At 35.6% G+C, this 18,825-nt stretch overlaps 1 non-coding gene across 1 annotated transcript; it reads left to right on the top strand.

Annotated features, from left to right (window-relative positions):
* The first annotated feature begins 16,332 nt into the window (after positions 1-16,332).
* On the top strand, positions 16,333-16,439 carry LOC115519537. The gene has a single exon (XR_003970545.1). It is a non-coding gene; the product is annotated as a U6 spliceosomal RNA (small nuclear RNA).
* The last annotated feature ends 2,386 nt before the right edge of the window (positions 16,440-18,825 follow it).

Genomic DNA, 18,825 nt, shown 5'->3' on the forward strand with positions numbered 1-18,825 from the left:
AGTGCGAGTGGGGGAAAGGGGCGGGGGGGGGGGAGAGAGAGAGAGAGATGAGAGAGAGAGAGAGAGAATCTTAAACAGACTCCACACTCCAGCACAGAGCCTGATGGAGGAGTTGATCCCATGACCCTGGGATCATGACCTGAGCTAAAGTCAGAGTCGGACGCTCAACCATCTGAGGCCACCCATGGCGTGCCCTGAGGAAGGTTATTATAAGAACGTATTGCTTGAAAGCTAGACAATTTTAATTTTATGCTTCCATTTAAAAAAAATATTTATAGGGGTGCCTGGGTGGCTCATATTGGTTGAGCCTCCGACTTCAGCTCAGGTCATGATCTCGCAGCTCGTGAGTTCAAGCCCAGCAACGGGCTCTGTGCAGACAGCTCAGAGCCTAGAGCCTGCTGCAGATTCTGTGCCTCCCTCTCTCTCTGCCCCAACCCACTCACATTCTGTCTCTGTCTCTCTCAAAAATAATAAAAAAAAAAAAAATAATAAAAATAAAAAATATTTATAACTATAAATAACGCAAACAAAACATCCACAAATTTTAAAATGTATTATTTAATTTTGTAAAGCTATTTTGAGTAATTCTAAAGTTTAGGGTCAACAAAAAAGAAATTTGGCCACTATCATCTGTAGTGAAATGGAAGAAGTGATCAAAAGAAATAAGTCCTCAGTATAATCTACAGTATAGTGACAATAGTTAATACCACTGAATTAAAATATGTCAAAAGTTACTAAGAGAGTAGATCTTAAAAGTTTTCATCACAAGAAAAATAACGTATAACTATATGAGATGATGAATGCTGACTTACTATGGTGATCATTTCCCAACATATAAATACATTGAATCATTATGTTTTACACCTGAAACTAAATAATGTTATATGTCAATTATATCTCAATTAAAAAAATAAATGTGGCATTTATTTGTCTACTGTTACCAGAATATTGTATATGCCTCATGTACAAAAGTTGTATGACTTTTAGCCAACAGTATTTTAATACTAAAGTGACTTCTATAGTTATGTTCCATAGTATTTCTTCAATATAATGGAAAAAAGTTATGACTTTTTAATATAAGAGAAAATGATGCATGGTTTCTCTTTATTCTATACAACTACAAGGATGGTAATGAAGAACTGTCCCCAAAATGGTTAAACTGTATTTAATTTGCATGTGTTAGGTAATAGTTATAGAATGTATATCAGTAAATCCTTAACAATCCATTGACCACCATTTTCTGGCCTCTTATTCTTATTTTTTCTAAAAGGTTTAGAAAATATCATCATAATGATAGGAAAAAAGAAAACCTTATCTAACTTGATAAATGTCATAAACTGAGTTCCTTTTAATAATAAAACAGAGGCGCCTGGTGGCTCAGTTGTTTAAAGGCATCCCGACTTCAGCTCAGGTCATGATCTCACAGTTTGTGAGTTTGAGGCCCTGTGTTGGCTCTCTCAGAGCCTTGAGCCTGCTTCAGATTCTGTGTCTCATTCGCTCTCTGCCCCTCCCCCACTTGTCTCTGTCTCTGTCTCTCAAAAATAAGTAAATGTAAAACAAATTTTTAAATAATAAAACTTAAATTTATAAACTTAAAATGTGTCTTGATGGTTTGTGTGATTTCTTAAAATTGTACACAGTTTTTCTTGGATAAGTTTAATCAGCACACTTTCCATCCACAGTATTTGTAATATGTCATTCTAATTAACAAGAGAGGATATACACTGTGAATTATATCTATGTTAAATAGATGTGCATGTTAAGTTGAGTGTCACACATAAAAATGAATGATGAGCAGCTCAGTCTTCTCAGTACTGTCAGAATTACTCAGTATTTTAGCACTTTGAAAGCCTCATTTAACCACCATCTGTGCATTGTGTGGTTTATACACCTTTTACTTCTTCCTGAAAAGTTTGGGATTTCTTTCTCATTACCTGTCATAACCAATCACTGACCAATGGAGTGTGATATACATCGATTCTGGTGGAAAGATTGTCTTAAGTTAGCTCCACTTCAGACATCCATTGTCTTACTGAACACCGAACCTTATTTACTTGGCCAAGGGAAGTCTGGACCACAGCAAAGTTCAAAAAGGTGAGACTAGTGCAATGGTAAATGGATGGCAATCAGAAAGAGACTACTCTGAACTATCTAATTTTCTCAGGTGACTTGTTTGAGGAGCCATGTAATAAAACTGGCAATATCCTAGAGGTGAGGGTTTTAGAAGGGCAGCATAGGAATTTTAAGTTCTGAATAGCAGAGAACATTTCCCTTCTCTTTCCCTTCCTCATTTTATTAATATTAAGTAATCATATAAATGAAAAGTTTTTTTTAATTTTTCACATTTATTCATTTTGAGAGAGAGAGAGATACAGAGAGACAGAGCATGAGTTGGGGAGGGGCAGAGAGAGAGGGAGACACAGAATCTGAAGCAGGCTCCAGGCTCTGAGCCATCAGCCCAGAGCCCGACGTGGGGCTCAAACTCACAGACTGTCACATCATGACCTAAGCCGAAGTCGGACGCTTAACCACGGAGCCACCCAGGTACCCCAAATGAAAAGTTTTTTTAAACACTTTGTTTTATTCAATTCCTATAACATCCTTTGGATTACATAAGCCTGATACCATTACTCTGCTGGTATATATAATAAAATCAAGGCACAGAGAGAGCATTATATATATTTCAAGATTATAGTCTCAAAGTGAACTATATGTGTATGTGTGGTATAGGCCATCACTTCCCACTCATTTGCCCACAGTAGATGTCACTATGAGTCCATGAATATAATTCATAAATTACAATTTATAGAAAAAGGAAAATCTAGCCCAGTGAACTAGCATGCCAGCAATTTTCTTCTAAGGGAAGACTGGGAAGCTGATGAAAATCTTTGATTTTAATCTATTATACTCTTTCTTGCAAATTCCAAGATACCATAACCTGGAGATTAATTTTCCAGCCAATTGGTCTGCTGAAAAATATCGTATCTTCTCCCCTTCATCTCAACACTTATATCTCTCTTTCTTCTTTCCCGCCCCCAACCTTGTTTCTTTTGCATTGTAGAGAATTAGCTAATATTGTTTTATCTTCCATTCTCCAAATCTTTCAAGATTGTTTTATTATAAATGGGGCAACTTTAAGAACTGAATGTTCTATGAATGTTTGAGATCAAATTGAACTAATTAAAAGTGACAAATATTTCCAAACCATTTAAAGTACCTATTATACCTCCCAAATTATAAAGCTTAGGATACGGTCCTGATTCTCCAAAACATTAATGTTATATGACTACACACACACACACACACACACACACACACACACACACACTACTATAATTACATTTACTTATCTAGTAAAAGCAGGATAATATAAGCATATTCCTGTCTCTAGACAGAATAATGGAGTGACTCATGAGATACATTAGTTTGCACTTTTAGAAGAAAGCAGTGTAATCACCAACCTGACTTAGTAGTCTCTAGTCTGCTTAATAATTTTAATACTTGCTTTTTAGTGCTTTCAAAAATAGAATTTTTATTAGATTTTTATTATTAGTAACAATTCACTTGAAGTCTGAAGAGAAATTATTTTTAAGTAACTATTATTTTCTTTGTTACCTATATCAGATTTTTTCTAGTCTAGACATCAAGCAAATCTTGGATTTATTACAGATTTCTCTAAGCAATTACATAGTATTTTTAAATCAATGGTAATGATGCTTTAAATTTTACTAAGCAGTTAACAGTTTGCGCCTATTATGCTCTCACTTATCCCCATGACTTTTTGGTTACTCAATATTAAGAGATGCCACAAGATTCTTAATTTCCTCATTTAGTTTAGGAGTGGTTCAGGTCTGATTTTTCCTTCTTTCTTTCATGAACTCTTATGTTTTATACCAAATGGTGGGATCATATAATCCTTTAGAACTCATTCTTCTGTATTTTTCTTACCTGTCTTAGGTTTTTTGAAAGAGTAGTATATACTCAATCACTCTAATTCTTAATTTTGCGTTAATTTCTCAATGTACTATGATTGGAGTAGTTTTGCCTTATTTCATTGAATCTGTTTTAACTTAATTTCCAGAGAGCCTCCTTATATATCAAACCAAATAGATGTCATTCAGTTTCAAACTTTCTTCCTATTTTTCCTTTTGTAACTTGAAAATAGTATCTATTATTTCTTTATTAAAATCCTACTCATTTTGTGTCAAATATACAACTGGTAGATATCCAAATTTCTACATGAAACTCACAGCTTAATGTTTCCCCCTAGATGTCCTGATAGCTGAACTCCAATATATACCACATTTATCACTTTACAATCCCCAACCAGTTTTCTCCTTATCTTGGTTTCTACTAGTGGTACAGCTATCAGTCCAGTGGCCCAGATGGAGGCCATCCATATCTTTTACCCATCGGCTATATCCAGTTAGTTACTAAGTACTATAAATCCTCTAAAGAGAGCTTTGGTACTCTTTTTAATCCATTTTATTTGTCCTTCAAGAAATATGTGTTAATTACTACTATGTTCCAGCTATTTCTGTAAAAGTTGTCAATATTAGTGAGAAAAACAGGCAAGTTCTAATAGTGATGAAACTTTCAATAGAAGAAGGTAGAAAAATAATAAACAAATGGACAAATCAATGAATTGTTTCAATTAACTATTGTTGCTGAACAATAGACACATTTTAGTGACTTCATAACTAGTTCATTATACTCACAACTGTGAGGTCAGGAATTCAGGCAGTGGTGCCTTTTCTTTGCTGCATGATGTTTGCAGCATCAGCTGAGGTAGCTCAAACAACTAGAGAGATTTTAGATAGCTCACTGGGTCAATTTTCTAGGGCCATCAAATATCCACTTGGCATTTGATAGTGCTGAAATGTCTAAAACGGCTTCTTCACTGGTACCTGGGCTGGCCTGCATCATTCTCTTTGCACGGACACCTTCCACTGTCTCAGAGCAAAGTGGCCAGAAGGCAGTCGGATTTCTTCCATGATGGTAATTTTCTAAGAGTAGTAAATGGAAACTATTGGTCCTCTTATTAAACGATGGGCCAGAATTGAAATAGCATTACTTTTGCCATATTGTATTGGGTTGAAAGCAGTCACAGGCTTGCCCAATAGTATATGGGGACATTTCTGGTTTATCCTGGGAGACAAATGCTCCCACCAGAAACATTCAGAATTCTGTGGACTTCCCTTAAATCCTGCTTTGGTAATCTTTTTTTTTTTTCCTAATGTTTAATTTTGAGAGAGAGAGAGAGAGAGCACACATGCACATGCATGTGTGTGCTTGAGCTGGGTTGGGGCAGAGAGAGAGGGAGACACAGAATCTGAAGCAGGCTCCAGGCTCTGAGCTGACAGCACAGAGCCCTACATAGGGCTCACACTCAAGAACTGTGAGATCATGACCTGAGTTGAAGTCAGATGCTTAACCAACTGAGCCACCCAGGAGCCCATGCTTTGGTGATCTTGAAGATGAATGAGGTGGTTGCCTAGGAGCACTGCTTTTGTCTGAACTTACTTTCCTTTCTTCCTCCTTCTTTTTTTTCATTAGCTCAATAGCCTCATAATGAATCTCCTTGCCTCTAGCAATATTTTCTTTCCCTCTATACTACACATTTCAGACAGAGAAATCTTTCAAATTGAAAATATGTCTCATCAGTTTTTGTTTAAAACCACTCAGTGCTTCTCCAAAACTTTTCTGATAATGGTTGAATTTCTGAGTTCTCATTGCTTTCCCCATGAAGTATTCTATATTCTAGATCTCTGATCAAACACAGGCTATGTTTTCATCACAGTTTTCTGGATGTGTCATGTTTACTTCAGTACCTCTTAATTCTTTTTTCCTGACTGTAATTTCTAAATAGCTTCTCCATCCTTGTGGTGCCATTAGATATCATAAAGCATTTTTTCTTGCAAATTATAAATGGTATCTCTTCCTCTTTGGTGAATAATGCCAGCACGAGGACGTACAACTTGCCAGAGCATGTGCCAATTTCGACCATATGGTAATATGTCAACATTGCCAGATACCCTTGTGTGGCGATTAATACTTACCAATGTACATGGAGGCACAGCTCTGATATCCTGATGCTGGCTTTGAGTTCACACTCACTCTTCATAACCTGTATGAGTTATCACCTTTGGAAAATACCCCCGACATGTCTTGGGAAGAAATGATACATCTCTCTTTGTAGCTACCATTGTACCTGCATATATATACTCTTACTCAAACACTTAGTCACACTGTGTTGTTACTTGCTTACATGTAAACACCTATTTTAGAAAGGCAGATTTTTTTTTTTAATTTTTTTTTTCAACGTTTATTTATTTTTGGGACAGAGAGAGACAGAGCATGAACGGGGGAGGGGCAGAGAGAGAGGGAGACACAGAATCGGAAACAGGCTCCAGGCTCTGAGCCATCAGCCCAGAGCCTGACGTGGGGCTCGAACTCACGGACCGCGAGATCGTGACCTGGCTGAAGTCGGACGCCCAACCGACTGCGCCACCCAGGCGCCCCAGAAAGGCAGATTTTTTAAAATAAAATTTTCAGGTTTTTATTTAGTTTTGAGAGATAGAGCTCAAGCAGAGGGAGGGCAGAGAGAGAGGGAGACACAGAATCTGAAGCAGGCTGCAGGCTCTGAGCTGTCAGTACAGAGCCCGACGTTGGGCTCAAACTCATGAACCACGAGATCATGAACTGAGCTGAAGTTGGACACTCAATTGACTGAGTCACCCAGGCATCCCATAGGAAGGCAGATTTTCTTTCCTTTCCTTCTTTCCTCCTTTCCTTCTTGAGAGACTCCTTTTTCAGTTCTGTAGCCCTAAGGCCTGGTGATACTTTTGGAATCTGGTTATCATTGTAATAGCAAACATTAATATCACTTTCAATGTGCTAAATGCCCTACTAATGCTGTGCATATTTTACCTCACTTAACACACAAAATGTTATGAGGAATATGATAACCTCATTTTACAGATAAACAAAGTTAGGTCACTTGCTTATATTACCATTGTAAATATTTTAAAAACCGGCTCTTAGAAATCAGTGTTTACAAACACAAGCACACTTGTGTGTGTGTGTGTGTGTGTGTGTATATAACACATAAATATATGTGTGTTTACACATGTAAATATGCATACATATTTATATATTGAATATTTATGTATTATAAAATATATACACACATAAATATTTGTTATATACTTATATATACATATGCATATACAAAGTGTATATTTACATATTATATGTAATTAAATATAGAACTTATAAATATGTGTGTGCAAATTTAAACTAAAAAGTAATTGCAATGATTGTTTAAAACAAGAAAAAGGGATTTTTAGGGAACAGTATTTTCCCAGTGCTAATGTTTACAACTGGAAGTGCACAGTGATGAAAGGGAGACCAAATTTGTTAGTTTTATATTGCTGCCTTTGAGGTCTCTAAGGAAAATGGGCTCCACCTACTTCATGTATCTAAAGCAATCACTCCCACTGTAACACACCTCGGACCCCTCAGCAGCTGGCTCTACCCAAAGTAAGGGATTACCTTTTCCGAATTCTCAAATCATTGCTAGGCCAAGTCATGTTTCCAAAGGGCTACATCAATGTAGAGGTGCCACCTCCCCCCACCCTTTTCTTTAATTGCACAGTTATCTTATGAGTTAGAGGTAACTCAGAATTCTAGGCAGGAATAATAGAAGTGAAAAGGCACTTTGGCATGAAAGACGATGACATTCAGAAAACTGGTATTAGGGCTAAGTGCTGAGTGAGGAGAGAGTGAACAGAGAAGGAGGTCATGTCAGAATATCAAAAGCTTAGAGTACTAATCAATGCAAATGTAAGGAACTGGAAATTAATTCTATTTTCTTTGGGGGGATAACTGAAAGTCATTAATTGAAATTTTCAATATGGAAATATCTTTCTGGCCACAGTGTGGAAGATAGAAGGGTAGAGAGTAAAAGTGGAGGCAGGAATCATTAGGAACCTTTTGAAATCTTAAAGAAAAAATAATGGCTCTGAACTAGAACAGCATTACTGGTAATTGTACACCTTCCACGGCTGCAAAACCAATGCAGCAGCAGCTGAGAAGTGACAGAAGTCAGAATATTTCTGGTGAGAACCCTGAGGTCCCAGATTCTCTGGGAACTGTCTCATGTAGGGCCTTCTGTTCCTCCGATACCTCACATGAAACTGAACCATGAGATAAAGTATGTTATGTGAATTCATTGCCGTTTTCAGGCCAGATGAAAAAAAAAACTTCAAAAATTAAAAACAGATTAATTGTTTTGAACAATTGAAACTGAACAGCTCAAGTCTTCAAAGTACATGTCATCAGATTATGTTGTATATAAGCCCTCAGTATTGCAATTATTTATCACCCAATAGCTACTGCCTGTCATTTATATCACCCTCTCTCAGCCACTACTCCTGACAGCATCCTTGATGATTCCTTGCATTATAGATGTTGCATTATGATCCAGTTGACTTGCTTGCTTCAAATAACTTTGTCTTTCAGTCCATTCCGTTAGCTACCACATCCGTGCTATCAAATCTGGCATCAGCAATAATTGTACACCTTTTGTAAGTCTCACTTTCAAGTATTCCAATCTTTGGGCACTGCTTCTTAGAATTCCAGTTTAGTATTTCTTAAACCTGTAATCCAATAGTTCCTTAACCCTAATAGTGTCTCTTATCCACTGATATCCCTCATTTTCACATCCATTAGCCCCTTCATGTTCTCATTTGCCTTTTTAGCCAATTGATTTCAGTTTGCATCATTAAAATCACTTCATTGCATGTACCTCAATTCTCTTTTCTCTTTTCTTATCATTCTTTCCAAGAACAACCTCAGATATTGTTAAATATAGTATTTGCATCTACCACCTCTTCTCCCAACCAGCTAAAAATGGCTAGAGAAAACTTTTAAGAGAAATATACACTGGCCTCACTTTAAATGTGTTACCACAAACCGCAGGTGATTCCTTTTAAGGTCCTGGCAATCCTGCAGCATTTCCCAAGGCAATTTATGCTCTTACTCTCTGAGAGGACTATTTCACACCTACTCTTCACTGTATTCTTATTTTACTTGCTTCTAATTTCCTTGAGAAATGTAAGTGATCTGAAAGGAACTTATTCTCAACATCCAGAGCTACTATCCTACAATTTCTGTATCCATATATATTCATCTTATGGTAACGGATGAATTGACTTTACTCCTATCTAAGGCTAAAATCACTGAATGTACACCAGAACCTGTGGCCTGCTGAATTTGAGCAAGAAATAAATTTGAAATTTGATAGCTCTTGAAATTGAGGGTTGTTTCTATAACAAAACCTGAGTTATTCAGACTAACTCATGAATATGAAAATACCATTATATTATTTTCCTATTGCTGCATAACAAATTACTACAATTTAGCAGCATAAATCTGCACACATGCACTATCTCACCATTTCTGTGGCTCAGGTGTCCAGGCACAGCTTAGCCGGGTCCTCTGCTTGGTGTGTCCCAAAGTCTGTAAATGAGGTTTTTTCAGGTTATACCTTCATCTGGAGACTTGACTGGGAAATAATCCACTGGAAAGTTTCTTTGAGTTGTTGGTAGAATTTGTTTCCTTACAGCGGCATCACTATGGACCCCGACTTAGTGCTGCCTGTTGCCTGAAGTTCTCTCTTGGATCCTTGAGGCTGCACACAATCACTTGAAGATAAACTTCTCCAACAAAATCCCGCACCACAAGGAGAGTCTCTGGCTTCTTTTAAGGGCTTTCACCTGATTGAGTCCTTTGAAGGGCTTTCACCTCATCAAGTCTTTTCTTTAAGGGTTTCCACCTGACTGACTAAGACCATGCAGGAGCTCCATCTCTTGATTAGTTCACAATAAACCTGGACCTTAATTATTTACACAGAATCCCTTTACGTTTGCCATGTTCTATTGATTAGTAATTAATCCCCTACACTCAATAATACCCAGTTTTGAAGTCCAAAATCCAAAATTATCCTTGACACCTATGAATACTATACCATACTTAATTTTTTCCATTGAGTTTACTAATGAAAACTGTTTAACTTTGTCACTTTTTCTCTATGTTTGATTCTCATCACTGTAATCCTATCCCAGTTACTAAAATATTTAAATTATACTCTGAAAATCTCTAACAGCATTGTATATCTTTATCTAATCATATTTTTGTCTACGTATTTTGTATTTAAATGATTATATTAAGCAGAATTGTAAGATGGTCTTTACGATTCCTGTAAAGATTCTTGTGTTACAAGGCTGGATATGACACTAAACTAAACAGAGCAGAAGCTTGAGGGGCTTAATATTCAAGCTTGAGATTTCTTTCTTCCTCCCTTCCTTTCTTCCTCCCTCCCTCCTTCCTCCTTCTTCCTTCCTTCCTTCCTTCCTTCCTTCCTTTCCTCCTTCCTTCTTTCTTCTTCTTTCTTTCTTTCTTTCTTTCGTCTTCTTCTTTCTTTATTTCTTTCTGTTTGTTTTCTTCTTTCTTTTCTTTCATTCTCTTTCTTTTCTTTTGCTTCTTTCTAGCTTCTCTTTCTTCCTTCTTCTCTCTTCCTTCCTCCCCTCCCTTCCTTCCATTTTTCTTTCCTTCCATAACAAAAGATTTGGAAATTGATTATCTGGTATTCCAATGGTTTGACGCACATAGAGTTTTGCAATTACATTGGATTATGGCAAGCCAATAAAGTTCAGAGTCATCAAAGTTCAAGCAAGTAGCATGGAGTGGGCAAAGAGCCAGACTAGCCAATCTTATGTGGGCAAGAATAATGGTTGTCAAGGTAAGATAAATACACAAGCAACTGCAGCATGAAGGATACCTCTATGTGACCTGCTTTTACAAAGTCTGTCGGTTTTCATTAATAACTTCAGAGTATTTTCTAGTGCTCCAGTCCTTATAAGGAGATGTCTTTTCAAGAATATATAACATGTAACTTATTCAAATGTTCAGTTATGCCAGACAGCACACACAAAGGACCTTTACTTATAATAATTCTTATTTTCTTTACCTGGACCACAAATGCACCGAAGTAGATTAATTATTAGTTAATGGCAAACTACAAACATGGCCCATATATGCCCTCTTTTATTTGGACTTATTCTATAGCCCTATGATTCTGCAGTTTTTCTACTCTATTTCAGACAGGGTGGGTAAATTTAATTCTGAGGTGATGGGTTAGCCAGTCAAGTGTTTCCAAATTCATAAACTCCATTTTCTAAAATAGCATTTGCCAATGACAAAGCTGATATGTTAATTTCATCTGTCTTCTTTCTGCATCCATCTCTTAATTAGTTCCTAACTCATGAAGAAAAGAGGAGTTTTATACAGGTATCTCTCAAACTCCATATATAACAAATTGCTTTTGATTGCACCTTGGGATATTGGTGCTTATTTTTTAATTAGGGTGGTCATATAATTTACCATCCAAACATGGATGTTTAGAATGAAAGGGAGCATTAGCAATAATTAGCCATCCTCTTTAGTAACTATGGAATACTGCATCAATTAGTTTTGTGGCATACGTACTACTCCAAGATATAGTGACTTGAAAGAGCTATAATGTATTATCTCATTTTCTGTGGTTTTGCTGGATAGCTTTTCCAGTTTCATCAGTTTTTCTAGTCTGGGAAAACTAGGCTGAATGATGTAAGGTGGGCACACGTATGTCTAATAGATGTGGGTAGGCCTCCTATGGGTTGGCATCCCTCTGCTCAAAGTGGTCTCATATTTGCCAGCAGGCTAAGCCCAGGTATCACATGGCAGCCCCAGGTTTCAAATGAAGAGCACAGGAGGACAAATCCCTAAGTATAAACATTTTTCGAGTCTGCTTTCCCAGATCTCATTGGCCAAAACTAGTCATATGAACCAAACCCAGAGTTCATATGGAAAGGGACTATTCGAGGAAATGGATAGGGAAAGACAAAATAAATGAAGACCACTACAAAAACAATCTAGCACCACTATCCTTAATTGCTCTTCTGGAAGTGTATCTGACATATTAAAAGATACAGCCCCATTCTAAATATTAGCTTATTTAACTGAACAGAAGTCTGAATCATTTCCTTTGATTAGAAATAAAACTAAAAGTTTTACGTTTGTAGTAGTTTCATAGTCATTCAAGAAATGTCACATTTTTGTTTTTAATTAGTCAGATGAATTTTGCCTCCAACCCTACATCCTAACAGACAGAAATTTGAAAACTTGTGATACTTGAATTTTCTCCTTCTGTAACAATGGGCCAAATTATTGAGATTTTACCAAATGCAAATGTAATCGGGGTGTCCTCTCCTGGCTCAGTGTGGTTACCACTAAGATAGACAAATGATGTTCCCTGTCATGGTGCCCTCAGGTATACTTACTCTGCTGTTTTCATTGAAGCTGTGGGTAGAGAAAACTGTATGACTTTTGTAACCTTGGCTTATCAACCTACTCTTCTCTCTTAGATGTGCTGGTTGGTCATTTCCTCTGAGATGTTGCTTCCTCCCTTGGAGAGCCACCAGAATCAAAGAACCAAATGCTGTTTCTCCTGCAATCATCAAACTTTTTACTCTTTCCAGCTCATCGGAATTTAAAATAAGTTTCTGGCCTGAAGAAAGTCTCCATTCAAACTCTATTCCCTTCAATAGGGTTAGGATTCCCTGGTGGAGGTGGAAATGAGGTCTTTTTTATTTTTTTAATATCTATAAGTTAAATGATTTAATTTAATTTAATTAATTTAATTGTGGGAAGAATTTGACATGACATCTGATTTCTTAACAAACTTTTAAGTGTGTAATATATTACTATTGACTATAGGTACTCTATATTATAGCAGATTTCTAGAACTTATTCATCTTGCTTCATGGGAACTTTAGCCTGTTGATTAGTCTTCTGGAAACATATATGCCACTCTTTGATTCTATGAATTTGACTATTTTAGATACTTCATATAAGTGGAGTCATGCAGGATTAGTTTTTCTGTGACTGGCTTATTTCACTTAGTGTAATGTTCTCAAGGTTCATCAATGTTGTCTCATAGTGCAGAATTTCCTTCTTTTCTAAGGCTAAATAGTATTCTATTGTATGTATATAACACATTTCCTTTATCCATTCATCTGTCAACAGACATTTGTTTCTACATTTTGACTTTTGTGACTAATGTTGCAATGGTCATAGGAGTGCTAATATCTCTTTAAAATCCTGATTTCAGTTCCTTTGTAAAATTACCTTGAAGTGGGAAGTGGGGATTACTGGATGGTATTGTAGTTTTATTTTTTTTAATGTTATTTATTTTTGAGAGAGAAAGACAGACAGAGTACGAGTGGGGAGGGGCAGAGAGCGAGGGATACACATAATCTGAAGTAGGCTCCAGGCTCTGAGCTGTCAGCACAGAGCCCAACGCGGGGCTCAAACCCACAAGCCGTGAGATCATGACCTGAGCTGAAGTCAGATGCTTAACTGACTGAGCCACCCAGGCATCCCTGTAGTTTTATTTTTAATTAATATTTTTAGGAAACTCCACTCTGCTTTCCATAGTATCTGGGGAATGAAGTCTTAAAGACGACTTCTTCTTCTTCTTCTTCTTCTTCTTCTTCTTCTTCTTCTTCTTCTTCTTTTTAATGTTTATTTATTTTTGAGAGAGAGAGAGAGAAAGAGAGAGAGAGAGGGCAGGGGAGGGGCATAGAGAGAGAGGGAGACACAGAACCCAAAGCAGGCTCCAGGCTCTGACCTGTCAGCACAGAGCCCGATGCGGGGCTGGAATTCACAAACCACAAGATCATGACCTGGGCCAAAGTCGGATGCTTAACTGACTGAGCCACCCAGGCACCCTTTGAAGACTACTTCATTAGATTCTGCTACATCCAAAAAAAAAAAAAAATCGTTCCTAATTGCTTGAGAAGAGATAGGGGGAAAGAGGAAAACACAAACGTGTAACTTGAAAAATTATCCAGTTTCATGCTCATATCAAAATGGCCTTTTTATTTATTTTTTAATACTGATTTTTTTAAGTTAATTTATTTATTTTGAGAGAGAGAGGGGGAGAGAAAGAATCCCAAGCATGTTCCATGCTGTCAGCGCAGCTGATGTGGGACTTGATCCCACAAACCATGAGATCATTCATTACCCAAGCTGAAATCAAGAGTTAGATGCCCAACTGAATGAGCCACCAGGTGCCCCTCAAAATAGCCTTTTTAGAATTTATAAGATAAACTTTTCAACAGTATTTTGAGTAATAGCAGCATCATTGAAAACCATGGACTCCCTCCATGCTTTAAATTTGAATGGCAAAATACGTGGAAGTATAAACTCTTGTACATTTATTTTCCTCTCAAACTCTCATTAATTGGCACAGTATTCAATGTTTTACTGGGAAATAATGCATTGATGAGTAAGTAAAGCTAGAAGAGCCAAGTAAAGAGCATAGTACTGCAGTACTTTTTGGCATGTTCTTAGATTTTTAGGTTTCTAAATATCATGCTAGGTGTACAAAATAACATTTTTGATTTCTGAGTTGAACTGCTAAGAGAAAATGCTGTGGGATGGAAGAGAAGTAAATAAGCAAAGATAAAAAAAAAGTACGCTTTTAAGTGTTTACAGAGAAGAAAATTTTCAAAAAAAATTAATAGAAAAGTCGATAGTAAGCCTCCTGTGTGATAAAAAGTGATGGTAAAATAGAGAAAAGAGATTGATTGGCGCCCGTTTACCAGCAGTAAGCCTGGGGGAAGCAGACTACTTCTCTAGGCACCAACAAATCCAGCAACCTGTCAAGTACTCACTCAACATGGCATCTACTTCCCAGATAACAGAGGATAAGGGCAAAATCACCATTACTTTTGGTATTTATGCCTTTCAGGGCACAAGTAACTCTGAGCAATTAAATTAAATTATACACATAACTTTTTGATCTGCACATTTGTTTATTTTAACCTGCATAAAGTGAATCCTGGATTATAAAAGCATTGGATTGTTGTTGTTGTTGTTGTTGTTGTTGTTTTCAATTCTTACAGCTTAGTTCTACATTTCTAATTGTTCTTCTAGTTTAAGCAAATGTGCATACTGGATAGCATTTGTACCCATAAACATTTGTTAAAAGGGAATTCTATTTAATTCCTTTCCCTGAATTTGAATTAATATATTTTTATTACCCCAGAAATATTAGTTTATTCCCTAAATATGACTAGGTGGATACTTGAGTTAACTGCTAAATTAGTAGATGTGGAGATTTCATTTTGAGTGCAATTTTGGAAACTGTCTTACCTTGTTCCCCTAAGAATTTGCCTGGTCTCATGGAAATTTATAAGGAGCTCATATTTTCTTTGATAAGTAAATATTCTATGTTCTTTTTTCTCACCCTTTTTTAAACCTTACTTTGGATAATTCACATAGCATAGCATAACAAGCATGGTACTTTTGATTAAGCTTTAGTCAGAGATAGCGACATTCATCATTTAATTATATGTTCAATATTAATTACACTTTTCTTTCTAGAACTTAGCACAATTTAAATCCATTTACCATGTTCCAACATAGCACAGCTATTATTGCTGTGAACTTTAATTCTTTTAATATATGTTTTATACCTGTTTAGATAATATTTTACCATATATTATATTAGTATATTTTAGACATACTTTCAATGTTTATTATTCATTCTTATCCAGAAGTTTTTATCTAGGATCATTCTTCTGATTTAAAAATCCCCTCATTCAAAAATTTGATTTGGTGAATGTTCAAAAATTTTATCTATAAATATGTTTATGTCACCTTCATTTTTGAAAACTATTTTACGGGCATACAATTTTAAGATGGCAGTTCTTGTTCTTCTCATTCAACAGTTTGAAAATACCAGCCTACTGTCTTTGAGCTTATACTGCTTTTGTTAAGAAGTTAGTTGTGAATCAAATGATCATTCCTTTGGAAGTACTCATTGATTTGGTGGTAAATAATACACCATTTACTATTAAGATTTTCCCTTTGTCATGTTTTTTAACAGTAGTCTTATGATGTGTCTATATATGGTTTTGTTTTTCATTCTTTCTTTTTTATATATCTGATTTGGTTTTTTTAGAACTTAGATCTGTAGCTTAATGACTTGTTGGTTTTAGAAAACTTTCGGTTACTTTCTTGTCAGATACTTCTGCACCGTTCATTTTCTCCTTTTCCTGTGGGTACCTATTACATATATATTAGACATTCTCACTATAGAAATATGTATATACACACACACAATGTACTTAGCCATACTGAGGGCCTATAAGTGGGACTGTGATACCCCAGTAGGATGGAAATAGGGAAAGCTGCCATGTGATCAGAAATATTAAGAGTTCGGTGCTCGCTTCAGCTGCACATATACTACAACTGGAATGATATAGAGAAGATTAGCACGGCCCCTGTGCAAGGATGACACGCAAATTTGTGAAGTGTTCTGTATTAAAAAAAAAAAAAGAAATATTAAGAGTTGGGAAAGCCAAGGACACTAGTCACTAATACTGTTTTCTTAGTCATGTTGGATAATGGTCATCATCAAATCTCCAATAAGGATAAACTGGGAGTGGATATCTCTTAAAATATTTTTATTTCAGATTCAGATACAAATCCTTTTGTCATTTTCACTGAATCTGGGATTTTAATGCTTCAATAGGATGAATTTTTGTTCCTTAAAATTATGTTATTTATGTCACTCAAAATTGTTATTCTCATGGGTAAGAATAGGCAAACTTCCTCACAAAATGCTGTCTTTATAGGGTAATTTTAACTAAGCTATATATTGCATTATTTACTTGAACACAACTATATGATGATTAACAACAAAACATTCCATTTAATTTAATAAAAGCTTGTTGGAATTATTATCATATTGTTCATATATTAAATATTTAAATATTTAATATTTGTATATATACATTGTGTGTTAATATTAAAATACATAAATTACAAGGTATGCCTTTATATGAAGTACATTTTATTTGATCGGTAATAATGCTATGGAGGTAACAACTTATTACAGATATGTGAATCTCAGCAGGGGGTAGGGTCTGGTGTCACTAAAAAACAGGAGACTTATCCAGAGAGGTAGATTCTCAGTCATCAGGTTCTAATCACTTGTTTGTAACAATAAATATTTGAGAATTTGATATGCTATTTTTATCTTAATTTACTAGATATAAAAAAAATAGCACTCAAACCACCTTGGCCACGTACCATTCACTGGGATTTTTATTATTATAAGAAATGAATCACACTTATGAAATGGTGTTATATCATTATGGATGGATTGATTGTGTTTTGTATGTCTTGAGAATTTAATTGAGTTTGTTGATTTATTTCTAATAGTACACTCAGAATCTTTTTCTATACTTTTCTTTTTTTTTTCTGTAAGCAATGAGAAATGGGCATCTCAATGATTTAATATGCCCTAAACTTGAGCAGATTAGATATGCCTTAAATATATGGTGAGAGTTTAAAAGCCTGATTATACAGATTAAACAAAAGTTAGTAGGTTTAAGATCACATCGGGGACAATAGACTTTGCTCTTTCCTACTGATAATTAATGTACCTATTATCTTAGGTTGCATAGTAGTAATATTCTATTTTCAGCAATTCCTAAACCACCAATGTATTTGATGTATGTATCCCTGAGCTCTGAGGATCTTCTCTGTAAACACCTCCCAAGATAACCACCATTTTTCTTTCCACTCTTCAAATAGCTTGCTCCCCATTTGATAAATCTCCAAAGTTCCCTTTCACTTTTCAAAACTTCAATAAATTCTTCCTTGTCATTTTAAAAAAGATGGTGACAAATAAAAAAAAAAAACAGGAAAAATTGTAGCCACATTTTCCCTTTATTCTGCTTTACAAAACTGTCAGCCTAGGTATTATTTAATTTTTTATACTACTAATGGGTAGATGGATGTTAGAAAATAACAAAAGAATGTAGAGGCCAGTATATAATTTTTCAATATATAATTATCATATCATTTATAATAGAAATGATAATTGCATTTCTAATTGCTATTGTCCAGAGTCATGTTTATTGAAGTGATTAGAAAGGTCTCTGAACACGGTGCAATCTGAGATCATCTCATTAATCTAATTAACAGGCAAAGAGAAAAAGAGCCTCTGACAAAGGAAAGATTTTGGAGTTAATTTTATTTTTAGTTCTCCATATCTGACAGTCATTTCACTTGTGAGATAGAAAACATGGTATGGTTCAGGAATATATTCAGGGATATATTCAGGGTATATTCAGGGATGCCTTGAATAATGAACAAGAACAGGATAAACCCCTATATTATAGGCAAGATATAACAAAATCACAGTTATACCTTTATATTTCGTGTGTGCCTGATTCATTCATACCTGTTTTTCTCTTTATTATTATATCCCCAGGGCCAAACATACTACCTGATAATAGCAGGGAGTTATTTAATATTTTTAATGAATGGTTAGCATGCATGGTATCTGTCTGTATATCAAGATCGATGAAGATACTAGATCATTCATGCCTATAATGCTGGATGTTTCAAGAGGGATTGCTGTTTACAACAAAATCAACTTTATTCTTTCCTGCTTATACCGCTTGTCCAAATCCAATCTGTTAGGCTAGTTCACTCTCATTGTTTGGATGAATTGTTGAGCAGAACTTCTGAATTTTCTGGACACACAGATAACCAAATTTCTTCTAGTCATCTCAAACAACAAAAGCAGTTTCATTTGAGAAATTAAAATGTCTAGTAATATATTAATCAGAGTCTAAACTTCACTAAAAACATCTGTTCTCCTTTAAAAATATGGTGTGAGTGGGCGCCTGGGTGGCTCAG

Source organism: Lynx canadensis, chromosome B4 (assembly GCF_007474595.2).
Source record: "Lynx canadensis isolate LIC74 chromosome B4, mLynCan4.pri.v2, whole genome shotgun sequence".
NCBI lineage: Eukaryota > Metazoa > Chordata > Mammalia > Carnivora > Felidae > Lynx > Lynx canadensis.